This window comes from Salvelinus alpinus, chromosome 1, assembly GCF_045679555.1.
Source record: "Salvelinus alpinus chromosome 1, SLU_Salpinus.1, whole genome shotgun sequence".
Lineage (NCBI taxonomy): Eukaryota > Metazoa > Chordata > Actinopteri > Salmoniformes > Salmonidae > Salvelinus > Salvelinus alpinus.
In genome coordinates, this window is record NC_092086.1 from 84,672,170 (window position 1) to 84,685,612 (window position 13,443).

Sequence of the window (13,443 nt, forward strand, 5' to 3'; positions counted from 1 at the left end):
ATGACATACCTTTATTTTGAAGGCAAAGTCCACTATTGTGCCTAATCCTTATTGTGGCTAGCTTCACAACATATAACAAGGTCCAGTCGAGCCTCACTAGCCAGATGAAGCTAGCTGGCTGCTTATAACATTAGCTTTGGGCAACAGGGTTAAGTAGCTGGCTAGCTATTTATTTTCTTGAACTGAAGTTCAATTTCTATAGACGAACAACAAGTGGCTACCTAGCTAATACTTACTCTCAAGGATTCCGAAATCATTGTTAAGAATAATGAAAATGACTGCAGTTTCTACTGGTCATTGTTTTCAGGCTGGTTGTATTGGTGCTAGCTAGCTACCAAGCTAAAGCTAGCTACCCCAGAAGTTGCAGTCGAACAGATAATGCTTTATTACCAACGCGGTATTGTAAACACATCATTCGTGGCCGGGGTTTGCTTGTTTGCAGACTTTTTTGTACACCTTTGACAGTGCTACTGTATGTTTTTTGACACGCAAAGACCCAAACGGCGTTCAATAGTATGTATATATGTCGTGAAGCTAATAGCAGTGAAGCTATTACTGTGTAACTCCGGTAGTGCAGCATCTGAAAAATAGTGCACTTGGTAGTGTGTATCGGTGCTCGACCAGTCGCGAAAGCCAACATCACCCACGACAAAGAACGGTTGAATGTCAAGGGCAATGAATTCCATTAGTTTGGATTTAATGGATTTCGCCTTTGAGTTGTCTCGCTGAAATTTTCTTACTCTTTCAAATGACTGCTTGACTGCTCGATCCACACAATTATACGTGGCGTCATTACGTCATGTACCTACATTTATATAGGTGTGCATTGGATCTATTTGCCAGCTAACAATTTGCTGGCTACTCACTAGCACGTGAGATTGAGACCTTGTGGTGTTAATTTTCTGACAGGCCTGCGACAAGAAGTTGGTCGTTATTAGTGAATGTTAGTGGTGCACCGGATCACAAAACTCAAGGTTCGGATCACGGTTTTGAGTCAAGGATCGGATCATTTTTGGGATCAGCAAAGAAAAAGAAGGGAGACAAATATAACTTTGCTTTCCATTTATTACTTAAAGAACACTTAAAGCAAGGAACTTTTCAATGTTTAAATAAAATATTAAAATAAAATATTGAATACTCAATTGTTAAATTAAAGCAATATGAGGCATGATACCTGCTTCCTTTGAACAATAGTGAATGAAAAAATAGCCTGTGTCCACATTTAAAAAAAAGTTAAGAAAGAAAGCAAAGCAGACCTGAGCTTATAACTTCACATTATTTTTCAAACAGATTAGGATGTCTACATTGTCTGGGGAGAGGGTAGACCTCTTTGCAGTCACTATGTCCCCTGCCGTGGAGAACACCCTCTCGCTAGGAGCTGAAGTGCCAGGCACATCCACTGGAATTGCCACTTGCTGCCTTGTAGGATGCCACCTCCCCTTTGATGGTGTTGGCAAACGTCTTCCCTGTGTCCTTGCTTGCAAAGGTTTCCCCGAAAATCTCCATGGCATAATTATTTTGTGGAGGAGATGCCTCAGTCTGCTCCTGTCGGCTCTTTTAAATGTTTTAATTTAACCAGGTAGGCTAGTTGAACAAATTCTCATTTGCAACTGCAACCTGGCCAAGATAAAGCAAAGCAGTTCGACACATACAACAACACAGAGTTACACATGGAATAAACAAACATACAATCAATAATACAGTAGAAAAAAATCTATATACAGCATGTGCAAATGAGGTAGGATAAGAGAGGTAAGGCAATAAATAGGCCATGGTGGCGAAGTAATTACAATATAGCAATTAAACACTGGGATGGTAGATGTGCAGAAGATGAATGTGCAAGTAGAGATCCTGGGGTGCAAAGGAGCAAAATAAATACCGTATGGGGATGAGGTAGTTGGATGGGCTATTTACAGATGAGCTATGTGCAGTGAGCTGCTCTGACAGCTGGTGCTTAAAGCTAGTGAGGGAGATATGAGTCTCCAGCTCCAGTGATTTTTGCAGTTCGTTCCAGTCATTGGCAGCAGAGAACTGGAAGGAAAGGCAGCCAAAGGAACAATTGGCTTTGGGGGTGACCAGTGAGATGTACCTGCTGGAGCACGTACTACGGGTGGGTGCTGCTATTGTGACCAGTGAGCGGAGATTAGGCGGGCCTTTACCTAGCAGAGACTTGTAGATGACCTGGAGCCAGTGGGTTTGGCGATGTATGAAGCAAGGGCCAGCCAACGAGAGCGTACAGGTCGCAGTGGTGGGTAGTATATGGGGCTTTGGTGACAGAACGGATGGCACTGTGATAGACTGCATCCAATTTGCTGAGTAGAGTGTTGGAGGCTATTTTGTAAATGACATCGCCAAAGTCGAGGATCGGTAGGATGGTCAGTTTTACGAGGATATGTTTGGCAGCATGAGTGAAGGATGCTTTGTTGCGAAATAGGAAGCCGGTTCTAGATTTAATTTTGGAGTGGAGATGCTTAATGTGAGTCTGGAAGGAGAGTTTACAGTCTAACAGACATCTAGGTATTTGTAGTTGTCCACATTAGAGGTCGGCCGATTATGATTTTTCAACGCCGATACCGATTATTGGAGGACCAAAAAAAGCCGATGCCGATTTCTTTAAAAAAAAAAAAAAATTTCTTTTTGAAATGTATTTATTTGTAATAATGACAATTACAACAATACTGAATGAACACTTATTTTAACTTAATATAATACATCAATCAAATCAATTTAGCCTCAAATAAATAATGAAACATGTTCAATTTGGTTTAAATAATGCAAAAACAAAGTGTTGGAGAAGAAAGTAAAAGTGCAATATGTGCCATGTAAAAAAGCTAACGTTTGAGTTCCTTGCTCAGAACATGAGAACATATGAAAGCTGGTGGTTCCTTTTAAGATGAGTCTTCAATATTCCCAGGTAAGAAGTTTTAGGTTGAGGTTATTATAGGACTATTTCTCTATAAAATGTATATTTCATATACCTTTGACTATTGGATGTTCTTATAGGCACTTTAGTATTGCCAGTGTAACAGTATAGCTTCCGTCCCTCTCCTCGCCCCTACCTGGGCTCGAACCAGGAACACATCGACAACAGCCACCCTCGAAGCATCGTTACCCATAGCTCCACAAAAGCCGCGGCCCTTGCAGAGCAAGGGGAACAACTACTCCAAGTCTCAGAGCGAGTGACGTTTGAAATGCTATTAGTGCGCACCCCGCTAACTTAGCTAGCCATTTCACATCGGTTACACCAGCCTAATCTCGGGAGTTGATAGGCTTGAAGTCATAAACAGAGCTGCTGGCAAACGCACGAAAGTGCTGTTTGAATGAATGCTTACGAGCGTGCTGCTTCTGTCAGACTGCTCTATCAAATATAATTATAACAAAATAACACACAGAAATACGAGCCGTAGGTCATTAATATGGTAAAATCCGGAAACTATCATTTCGAAAATAAAACGTTTATTCTATCAGTGAAATACAGAACCGTTCCGTATTTTATCTAACGGATGGCATCCATAAGTCTAAATATTGCTGTTACATTGTACAACCTTCAATGTTATGTCATAATTATGTACAATTCTGGCAAATGAATTACGGCCTTTGTTAGGAATAAATGGACTTCACACAGTTCGCAATGAGCCAGGCGGCCCAAACTGCTGCATATACCCTGACTGCTTGCACGGAACGCAAGAGAAGTGACACAATTTCCCTAATTATAAGAAATTCATGTTAGCAGGCAATATTAACTAAATATGCAGGTTAAAAAATATATACTTGTGTATTGATTTTAAAGAAAGGCATTGATGTTTATAGTTAGGTACATTGGTGCAACTACAGTGCTTTTTTTCCGCAAATGTGCTTGTTAAATCATCACCCATTTGGCGAAGTAGGCTGTGATTCAATGAGAATTTAACAGGCACCGCATCAATTATATGCAACGCAGGACACGCTAGATAAACTAATAATATCATCAACCATGTGTAGTTAACTAGTGATTATGTTTGTTTTTTATAAGATAAGTTTAATGCTAGCTAGCAACTTACCTTGGCTTCGTGCTGCCCTCGCGTAACAGGTGGTCAGCCTGCCACGCAGGCTCCTTGTGGAGTGCAATGTAAGGCAGGTGGTTAGAGCGCTGGACTAGTAACCGGAATGTTGCAAAAACGAATCCCCTAGCTGACAAGGTAAAAATCTGTCGTTCTGCCCCTGAACAAGGCAGTTAACCCACCTTTCCTAGGCCATCATTGAAATTAAGAATGTGTTCTTAACTGACTTGTCTAGTTAAATAAAGGTGTAAAAAAAAAAATATATAGATTACCGATTGTTATGAAAACTTGAAATCGGCCCTAATTAATCGACCATTTCGATTAATTGGTCGACCTCTAGTCCACATATTCTAAGTCAGAACCGTCCAGAGTAGTGATGGTGGGCAGGTGCGGGCAGCGATCGGTTGAAGAGCATGCATTTAGTTTTACTTGCATTTAAGAGCAGTTGGAGGCCACGGAAGGAGAGTTGTATGGCATTGAAGCTCGTCTGGAGGTTAGTTAACACAGTGTCCAAAGAAGGGCCAGAGGTATACAGAAGGGTGTCGTCTGCGTAGAGGTGGATCAGGAAATCACCAGCAGCAAGAGAGACATCATTGATGTATACAGAGAAGAGAGTCGGCCAGAGAATTGAACCCTGTGGCACCCCCTTAGGCTCTCTGGCTTGACCCTGCAGAAAAAATTACTTGATCTATTAAACTAACTAATTATTTATTTTCATATTTCATAGAACTATAATTGTGGAAATAACATTTAATAAAAGCCATTATTATTCAAAAAATAAATAAATGGATGATTCTAATTGCAATGGATTAGACTGCAGTATATTTATTAAGTAATTCATTCATTTTATTTTATTTTTTCCTCTTCAGTGGCAACAATCTCAGTGGTGAGATCACTGTATGTCCTCCGGTGTAAGGAAAGGGTCTAGGTGAGACAGGGACTTGAACCTTGGATCCAGTGCAGTAGATCTATGAAGGTAGTCCTGTACATTAGGGGGGTATCTGGGGTTCAGGTCCTTTCTAATGGCAGCCTTGACATCTCTAGTCATGGTACTGTCTTCCTCACTTGGTGCCATGGAGTGTAGAATTCTTGTTTTCAGAGGTAGGATCATGGACACAGACGGTGGTGCAGTTTCAGTGCTCAATAGGGTTGTAACCGTTTTGAGAGGTTTGAGCACCTGGAGGACCTCCTCTGCCAGTTTTACATCATCATCAGACAAGGTGAGGATCTTTATAATTTTTTTCAGGGTCTTGTCTGTCAGTGCAGAGTATACAGTTGCCTGCTGCTCAAGATGGCGCTCCAACATGTCATAAGTGGAGTTCCATCTTGTGACATCGTGTATGAGCTTGTGGGTCGGTAGCTGTTGCATTTCTTGCTTGGTGTTAAGCACATGAGCGGCTGTTGTGCTTTGGTGAAAAAAGGAAACCACCTTCCTGATCCTCCCAAGGAGGCGGTCGATCTGGTTCACTGAGATTCCCCTTTGGGATGCTAAATTGATCACATGTGCAAAGCAAGCTATCTGTGGCCCCAGTCTAGCCTCTATCACTGCATTTACTTGGTTCTTGGCATTATCTGTGGTGGTTGGGATATTGCCATTTGGGCCTCTCTAGCTCCCACTCTGCTACTCCTAGCAGTACCTGCGCCGGATTTGTGCCTGTGTGACTCTCACAGAAGGGGCGTGTCTGTAGCACCGGACTTCACATCTCCCACTCCTCTATGGTGTAGTGAGCAGTCAGTCACGTAGCTTTCCGTTGCCATGGAGGTCCACCCATCTGTGGTGAGGGCAACAGAGGATGCCTTGGATAATTTGTCGACAATTTTGATATTTTCCTGTTCATAAAGATCTGGCACAATCTTCATACTGAAGTGGGTGCGCAAGGGGATTTTGTAGCATGGCTCAAGCACTTTCACCATATTTTTAAACTCTTTGTTTTCCACAACAGAATATGGCCTCATATCTGCGGCGATAAACATCCCAATAGATTTGGTGATGGCTTTAAACCGGTCTGATTCTGCAGCAAAGGGCTGCTTAAATGCCGCGGTGAGAAGTTTGTCTCTTGGCTGAGTTGGCTCCCGTCACTGACTCACCAGGGTGATGACGCTTTAAATGTGTGGCCACGCTCGATGTATTTCCATGATCATACGGCTTTCTTGTGGCACAATGCCTACACACCGTAATGGTGTTGTCCACCACCCTTCTTCCGTCATCATATCTGACAGGGAAGCCAAAATGTTCCCATACATGAGACTTAAATAAAGCAGGAGGCTTTTCCAGTTATTCAGCTCCTCCGCTAGCCATGCCTGTCACTGCTCTTTTTTTATTCTTTGCTTTTTGCAACGCGAGCATCCAGGATTGATTCGTTGGGATTCAACATGCCCCGTTCACGTGAACAGTACACACAACTGCTTAAAAAAAATTTATCAAATCAACCTTCAGGGTTCAAAGTATAACACAGCACACATCTGTCTTGTCTTTATCTTTTCATTGCAACTCTCAAACACATTAACCTCTCTGGTACAAGGTCCCACCTCGACAACAGCCAGTGAAAGTGCAGGGCGCCAAATTCAAAACAGAAATCCCATAATTGAAATTCCTCAAACATACAAGTATTATACACCATTTTAAAGATAAACTTCTTGTAAATCCAACCACAGTGTCCGATTTCAAATAGACTTTACGGCGAAAGCACACCAAACGATTATGTTAGGTCAACGCCTAGTTACAGAAAACCATACAGCCATTTTCCAGCCAAGGAGAGGGCTCACAAAAGTCAGAAATAGCGATTAAATTAATCACTGCCATCTGCTGAAGATCAAAGGTTACTCACAGGACTTCATGTTACACAATTAATGTGTGTTTTGTTCGATAAAGTTCATCTTTATGTCCAAAAACCTCATTTGAAATTGGTGTGTTATGTTCAGAAATACATGGTCTCAAACAAACATCCGGTGAAAGTGCAGAGAGCCACATCAAATAACAGTTGAGGTGTCACAAAAGTCAGAAATAGCATTAAAATTAATCACTTACCTTTGATCTTCATCTGGTGGCACTCTCAGGTCTCCATGTTAGACAATAAATGTTTGTTTTGTTCGATAATGTCCCACTTTATGACCAAAAACCTCCTTTTTGTTCGCGTTTTGTCCAGTAATCCGAATGCACAAGACGCGTGCACTAAGTCCAGACAAAGTTTTAAAGTACAATAAAAGTTTGTAGAAACATGCCAACCGATGTTTAAAATCAATTCTCCGGTTGTTTTTGTCATAAATAATCAATAATATTTCAACCGGACAAAAGCTTCGTCAATAGGAAAGGAGAAACGAGAAAGGCGCATTCCCGATCAGGCACATGGCTGATGAATGGAAATTTCCACTGGCTACTGGTTGAAAGTGCTGTATCCCTCATTTTTCAGAGTAAAAGCCTGAAACAATGCCTAAAGACTGGCCACGTGTAGAGGAAGCCACAGGGCTCGTGAACTGGGTCCTAAGTCTTTGTATGATGGATAGGCTTTCAATGGAAAAACAGCCTTTCAAAATAATAGTACTTCCTGGTTGGAATTTCCTTGTGTTTTCGCCTGCCATATCAGTTCTGTTATACTCACACATTATTTTAACAGTTTTGGAAACTTAGAGTGTTTTCTATCAAAATCTACTAATTATATGCATATCCTAGCTTATGGGCCTGAGTAGCAGGCAATTTAATTTGGGCACGCTTTTCATCCAAAATTTCAAATGCTGCCCCCTACCCTAGTGAAGTTAAGAAGGAAATAAATTAACTTTAAACAAGGCACACCTGTTAATTGAAATGCATTTCATGTGACTACCTCATAAAACTGGTTGAGAGAATGCCAAGAGTGTGTAAAGCTATCATCAAGGCAAAGGGTGGCTGCTTTGAAGAATCTCAAACATAAAATATATTTTGATTTGTTAAGCACTTTTTTTTATTTTTGGTTACTACATGATTCCATATGTGTTATTTCATAGTTTTGATGTCTTCAATATTATTCTACAATGTAGAAAATAGTAAAAGGAAAAACCCTGGAATGAGTAGGTGTCCACACTTTTGAATGGTACTGTATATACTGTGAATCGCCAATAAATTGGAACAGAATTATTATTTTTAGGCCACATCCCACAGCCCTAGGTCAGACAGGATCATGCCAGCTATTACAGTAAAGGTGGAGATCAAGTGATGACGGAGAAATAAGGGAATTGAGCTGGAAGAAAGTGTGATACTTGACTTTTTTTTTTTTTTACCTTTATTTAACTAGGCAAGTCGGTTAACAACAAATTCTTATTTTCAATGACGGCCTAGGAAAGGTGGGTTAACTACCTTGTTCAGGGGCAGAACGGCAGATTTTTACCTTGTCAGCTCAGGGATTCGCTCTTGCAATCTTTTGGTTACTAGTCCAACGCTCTAACCACTAGGCTACCTGCCGCCCCATGAACATCAAGCTGGCGGGGTTGAGACACAAGATGGATATATTACAATATAGATACTTTTTTTTCCTTTTTTTTCTTTCTTCTAATTAATCACAAGACTGAGTTGGCCTGGCTGGCTGTGATCCTGGTCGTGAGTTCAATGTCTGAGTTTGTTTTCTGACAACCGTGAAAGTCTGAGAAAACAGCAGGTGATTTGTTGTAGGCCCTGCTTAGTTACTGAAATGTGACACTCGCTTGGATGTGGTTGGGTCAAAGGTTGTCTTTTAGTTGAATTTCACCAGCCTTTTTGCTTTCCTGGTCTCAAATCCGCATCCTGGACATTGTGGGATGCGAACTTTGGTGTGCCATATTTCAAATACCCCATGTCCATTGGTCATCACTCCCATGGTGAGACGGAGGTACTGTTCCACTATTGAGCTAAATCCTATCCACTATCATTTCTTAACAAGAACATAAACTGAGCGTGACCAAAACAACATTCTTCTGGTTTTTCGAGGTCAATGTTTTTATTTACTCTTGTTTGAAGATAAGGCGCTGTCTGTGGAAAGTTTTGCATGAGAAGAATATATATATTTTTTGCCCTTTGTAATCTTATCCCTGGATGTATCCCTGGATGTAATGAGAAGTATGAAAGAGCTTAGTATGTCATGGCTGTCGTGTTCTCAAGTGATAAAGCTGTTGGTTATCTGAGCCGACAGGGAGCTAGTGTTTCTGTGGGCCTGATTGAGCAGTCAGTGGCTCAGCCTGAGCCTCAGATCAGAGCAGTGCTGACCCAGCACTGACTGCAGGGCTGGGTGAGGGTGCAGCAGAGGCAAACTGGGCAGAGAGAGAGCGAGCGAGAGCTAGTGAGGTGAGTGGTGGTCGGTGCTATGGCACTTTGCCGTAACCTGCTTAGTTTATCATCAGCAGCACTTCTCAATGGCTTGTGTGGGTCCCATGTGGCTCAGTTGGTAGAGCATGGCGCATACAACGCCAGGATTGTGGGTTCGATTCCCACGGGACCAGTACGAAAAAGTAAGAACATCTATGCATCTCTGCAAGAGTTAAATGACATGTGTCTTGTGTTAGAGAGAGCCAATCAGAATATAGGCCTTTATACAGCCTAACCCTCTGGTCCTGTTAGAGACCATTGTTGCTGATAGTGAATGGGATTTGGAAATGGCCAGATGACGTTCTGTCGTAAAAAGGGCTTGGGTTTTTGTTGTGAAAGGATCTGAAGCCTAGGATAAATTGTGACCTTCACAGGGTAATCTCTTGCATGTCAGTCAATGGCTGTTTGTTTCCAAGTCAGAAAAAGTGGAAGATTCTTTCTCTATTTTTGCTGATAGTGACAGTCAGAGAGGCTTGAGGACAGCAGCCATAGGAGCCAGGCTGGAGGAAATACGGCAATATAAAACTTGCAGTATTAGCAAAGGTTGTCACTCAGTCAGAGCAGTAAAATCCAACTGTCACTTCTTGTTCGACCTCCACTTTAAACAAGTCCCTCCGCAGATGCACTGAGCTGAATTGCTATTCCAGACAGGCGTTGTGTTCTGTCTGACACCTGCATTGTCCAAACGCCAGTAACCAGTCAGAGACTGAGCCCTCTGTACACAGACTGGTGGATTTAGCAGCCAGCGCCTGTCTGCTCTGCACTGCATGCTGAATTGGGCTACTGCCTGAAATACTGCCTGAAATCAGCACCGGGGTGAAATGCACTGCACTAGTTTTAATACCAATATAGAGCACGTGTCAAACTCATTCCACGGAGGGCCGTGTGTCTGTGGGTTTTCGCTTCACCCTTGTACTTGATTGATGAATTAAGGTAACTAATTAGTAAGGAACTCCCCTCGCCTGGTTGTCTAGGTAAGTGGTTCCCATACTTTTTACAAATGTTTTTAAAGGAACTTAGTCCGGCTTTTAACTTACTCTTGAAAGTTGTAATGGTAGATTGCACAAGGTACAATTTCGAAATTGGGTAGTGCATCATCAGTTTCTCTTGTCATGTTAGTTATTGCATACCTTATTGCATACCTGCATAGCTATTTCTAACTTGTCAAAAATGTACAGATCACTTAGCCCATGTCAGCTGTTTTTTAGCCCATAGATATTGTAATTTTTTTTGTCACGTATAGAATTGCAAGAAAATTAGCTTTAAAACTGCTCCATTTTCTTTGCACTCCATGAGAAAATGGGTAGAATTGCAGGAATTAAGCTTTAAACCTGCAAAATTCTCTCCACCAATAAGAGGGGTGTGAACAGTTTGTGTCATGAACAGTGCTTGTGCCCATAGAAATAGACGGGGCGTGCGAGCTTGCGCAGGTGGGGTGCGGGATGTTCCCCAATGCTGGAATAGGGGCCCCAGGTGGAAAAAGAACCCCTGGTCTAGGTCTTAATTGAAAAGAAGAAAAAACTCGGCCCTCCATGGAATGAGTTTGACATCCCTGCTATAGAGGTAGTAAACAAGGGTGCTGCTCAGTGCTCAGCTCAAACCAGTTTAGCGTATGTTGTTTATGTCTCCTCTAGTCCCATGTTTTTGTCCTCTTCAGCTGGCTGCATTTCCTGGAGTGTGTGTACAGTGCAGGGCTGATGATGGTGTTTCTGCAGGAGGGAGTTTGGCTGGCTGTAATCACAGTTCATAGGTGGTCAGTGTTGATGTAGTCCACTAGGTTAGGCAGTATGACATGAATACCAGAGAATCCAGCCAGGGAAATCACCCAGGGAACTACGGCAGTCAATATTCAATTTATTCTGAATCGAGTCACGGCAAGCAATCGGATGTGTTCAAGTAGTGTCATTTCCATATTAGAAAGTGTTTTAGGTCATACGCTTTCTTTTCCCAGGAGTTGGGCATAAAAATGCATTATGTGATGTGCAGTCTCAATCTGCCACGCTATTTTAGTCTTTTACTGGAGTTGTTTTGCTTGTGAGAAGGTTAGGCTAGGCTGCATTTTCCTCACTAACCACCACACCTATGAGCCACCTTTTTTGTAGCATGAATTATCTTTACAGATAGGACTATAAAGAGTGCTGTTTTAACCTCCTAGCTTGGTCCTACATCCTTTGAAAAGGGCTTTTGCTTCCTGTTTTAGCAGCACAATGCCACCTATATAGGGTTAAAATGGGGTCAGTGCTCTTGTAAGAGAGTCTCTTGTCAGTGACCTCCTTTATTGTGAGGATTTGGTTGCAATGGAGCTGTTGAGTGACACAGAACATGGGAAGAAAACAGGGAAGAAAAGCAGCAGCCTCGTTTTGTTTGGACTCCCTTTGTCTGAAATCTTTCAGTGATCAATGATTGGCGGATCTCTTGCCATTTCCCTCCTTTGCCTCCTTTGTCTGCAGTTGTCGAGCTCTGGAGTGAATTATGAAATTGTCCATTACGTCCGGCTAGTGTGTGTGTGTGTGTGTGTAGCCTACATGTATTCCTATTAAAGGGGTGGGGGGGAGTTTACAAAGGATGTATTGAATTGAAGCAAGAATGTTAACTTTTATCATGTAGTTGTGTAGCGGCTGCTGCACATCCTTTTTGTATTACTCACATTGCGAAAAATGGCCCCAGAACAGAAGTACTTTCACTTCATTCAGCTGCAGATTGCCGTGGATTGAGATGGAGGCTTGCTGGAATTTGAAAGGCTGGAGCCACATTTTTAAAGTGCTTGTGCAAGCCTGACTGAGTGTATAGTGTGCTCAGTTTGTGTGTGTGTGTGCTCAGTCAAAGGGAATCACCCGTCTTCCTGTATTTGACAATCCAGGGTTTTGTTGCACGGGTTGGCCAGGCCGTCGTGTCAGCTTTCTGTAATGAATCGTAAATTGCCCCCCTGCTCTCACTCCATCAGGGACCAGGGGCCTGGCCCTCATTTATCTTTTATAATAAAGGCTTAAATCATATTGAAGGAAATGTCCTTTTCTGACATAACTGCTTTTAAATTATTACCGCTACACAACAAATAGTAGGCTACCATTTTTATCAATCGCTCATTCAATAGCAAAGCATGCTCCAAAGTAAATAGACCGGTAGGTAGCCTTGACAGTATGGATAAGCTACAGTAGCCTATTGCTGTGTGTATTAGGAGCATGACATAGCCTATATAAAGGCAAGAGATGGATGCACAATCATGTATTGATAAACAAAATATTGGACAATTAGTCTTTTGCATTGACGTGTGGGCTGTAGCATTTACTTTTCAATTGTTTGAAAGGACAACCAATCTTGCAGAATGCGCAGCCAAAGTTTGGCACTCGCTGGGCAGCATGCATTTTTTGTTTGGAAAATTCACTGCAACATTCTGCCCACACCTCAACAGAAATTTGTGATCAAATTTGCCATTGTGCTCTCTTTTAGGAACAGTCTTGTCCCAGTTCCAACATCTCCAAATCGTACAGCAAATGAGGGTGTTCTGTTACCAATAAAAGGTGATTTGAGGGTGTTTTCCAGCGGGATTGTAGCACTCGTTCACGACCACACAAATATAATAAGGCTCTGATTTATCAATGAAAACATGCATATATGTTGCGTGCAACAGTTTGATACATCCCAAAAATGTAATCTCCACATACGCCAGAATTTAGTAAGACATTTACGCACGGTTGATAAATGAGGCCCCAGGTGCCGCTAGGGTCTAGCTATTTGTGGGTGGGTTCAATTACAGGCTCAAAATGGCCAGAAACAAAGACCTTCCTTCTGAAACTCGTCAGTCTATTCTTGTTCTGAGAAATGAAGGCTATTCCATGCGAGAAATTGCCAAGAAACTGAAGGTCTCGTACAACGCTCTGTAATACTCCCTTCACAGAACAGCGCAAACTGGCTCTAAGCAGAATAGAAGAGGAGTGGGAGGCCCCGGTGCACAACTGAGCAAGAGGACAAGTATATTAGAGTATCTAGTTTGAGAAACAGACGCCTCAGAAGTCCTCAACTGGCAGCTTCATTAAATAGTACCCGCAAAACACCAGTCTAAATGTCAACAGTGAAGAGGCGACTCCGGGA

The 13,443-nt window shown here is 42.1% G+C and overlaps 1 protein-coding gene across 13 annotated transcripts in view; it reads left to right on the plus strand.

Moving 5' to 3' along the window:
* Window positions 1–13,443, plus strand: part of fam222ba (family with sequence similarity 222 member Ba) — a 73,648-nt gene that overhangs the window by 20,285 nt on the left and 39,920 nt on the right. Inside the window, exon 1 of one of the 13 annotated variants that reach the window (XM_071329569.1) lies at window positions 1,525–5,260. The exons of the other annotated variants lie outside the window; for them this stretch is intronic. The gene's annotated coding sequence lies outside the window, so the exon portion shown is untranslated. Of the gene's footprint in view, window positions 1–1,524; window positions 5,261–13,443 lie in introns of those variants that run through there. 13 annotated transcript variants of the gene reach the window in all.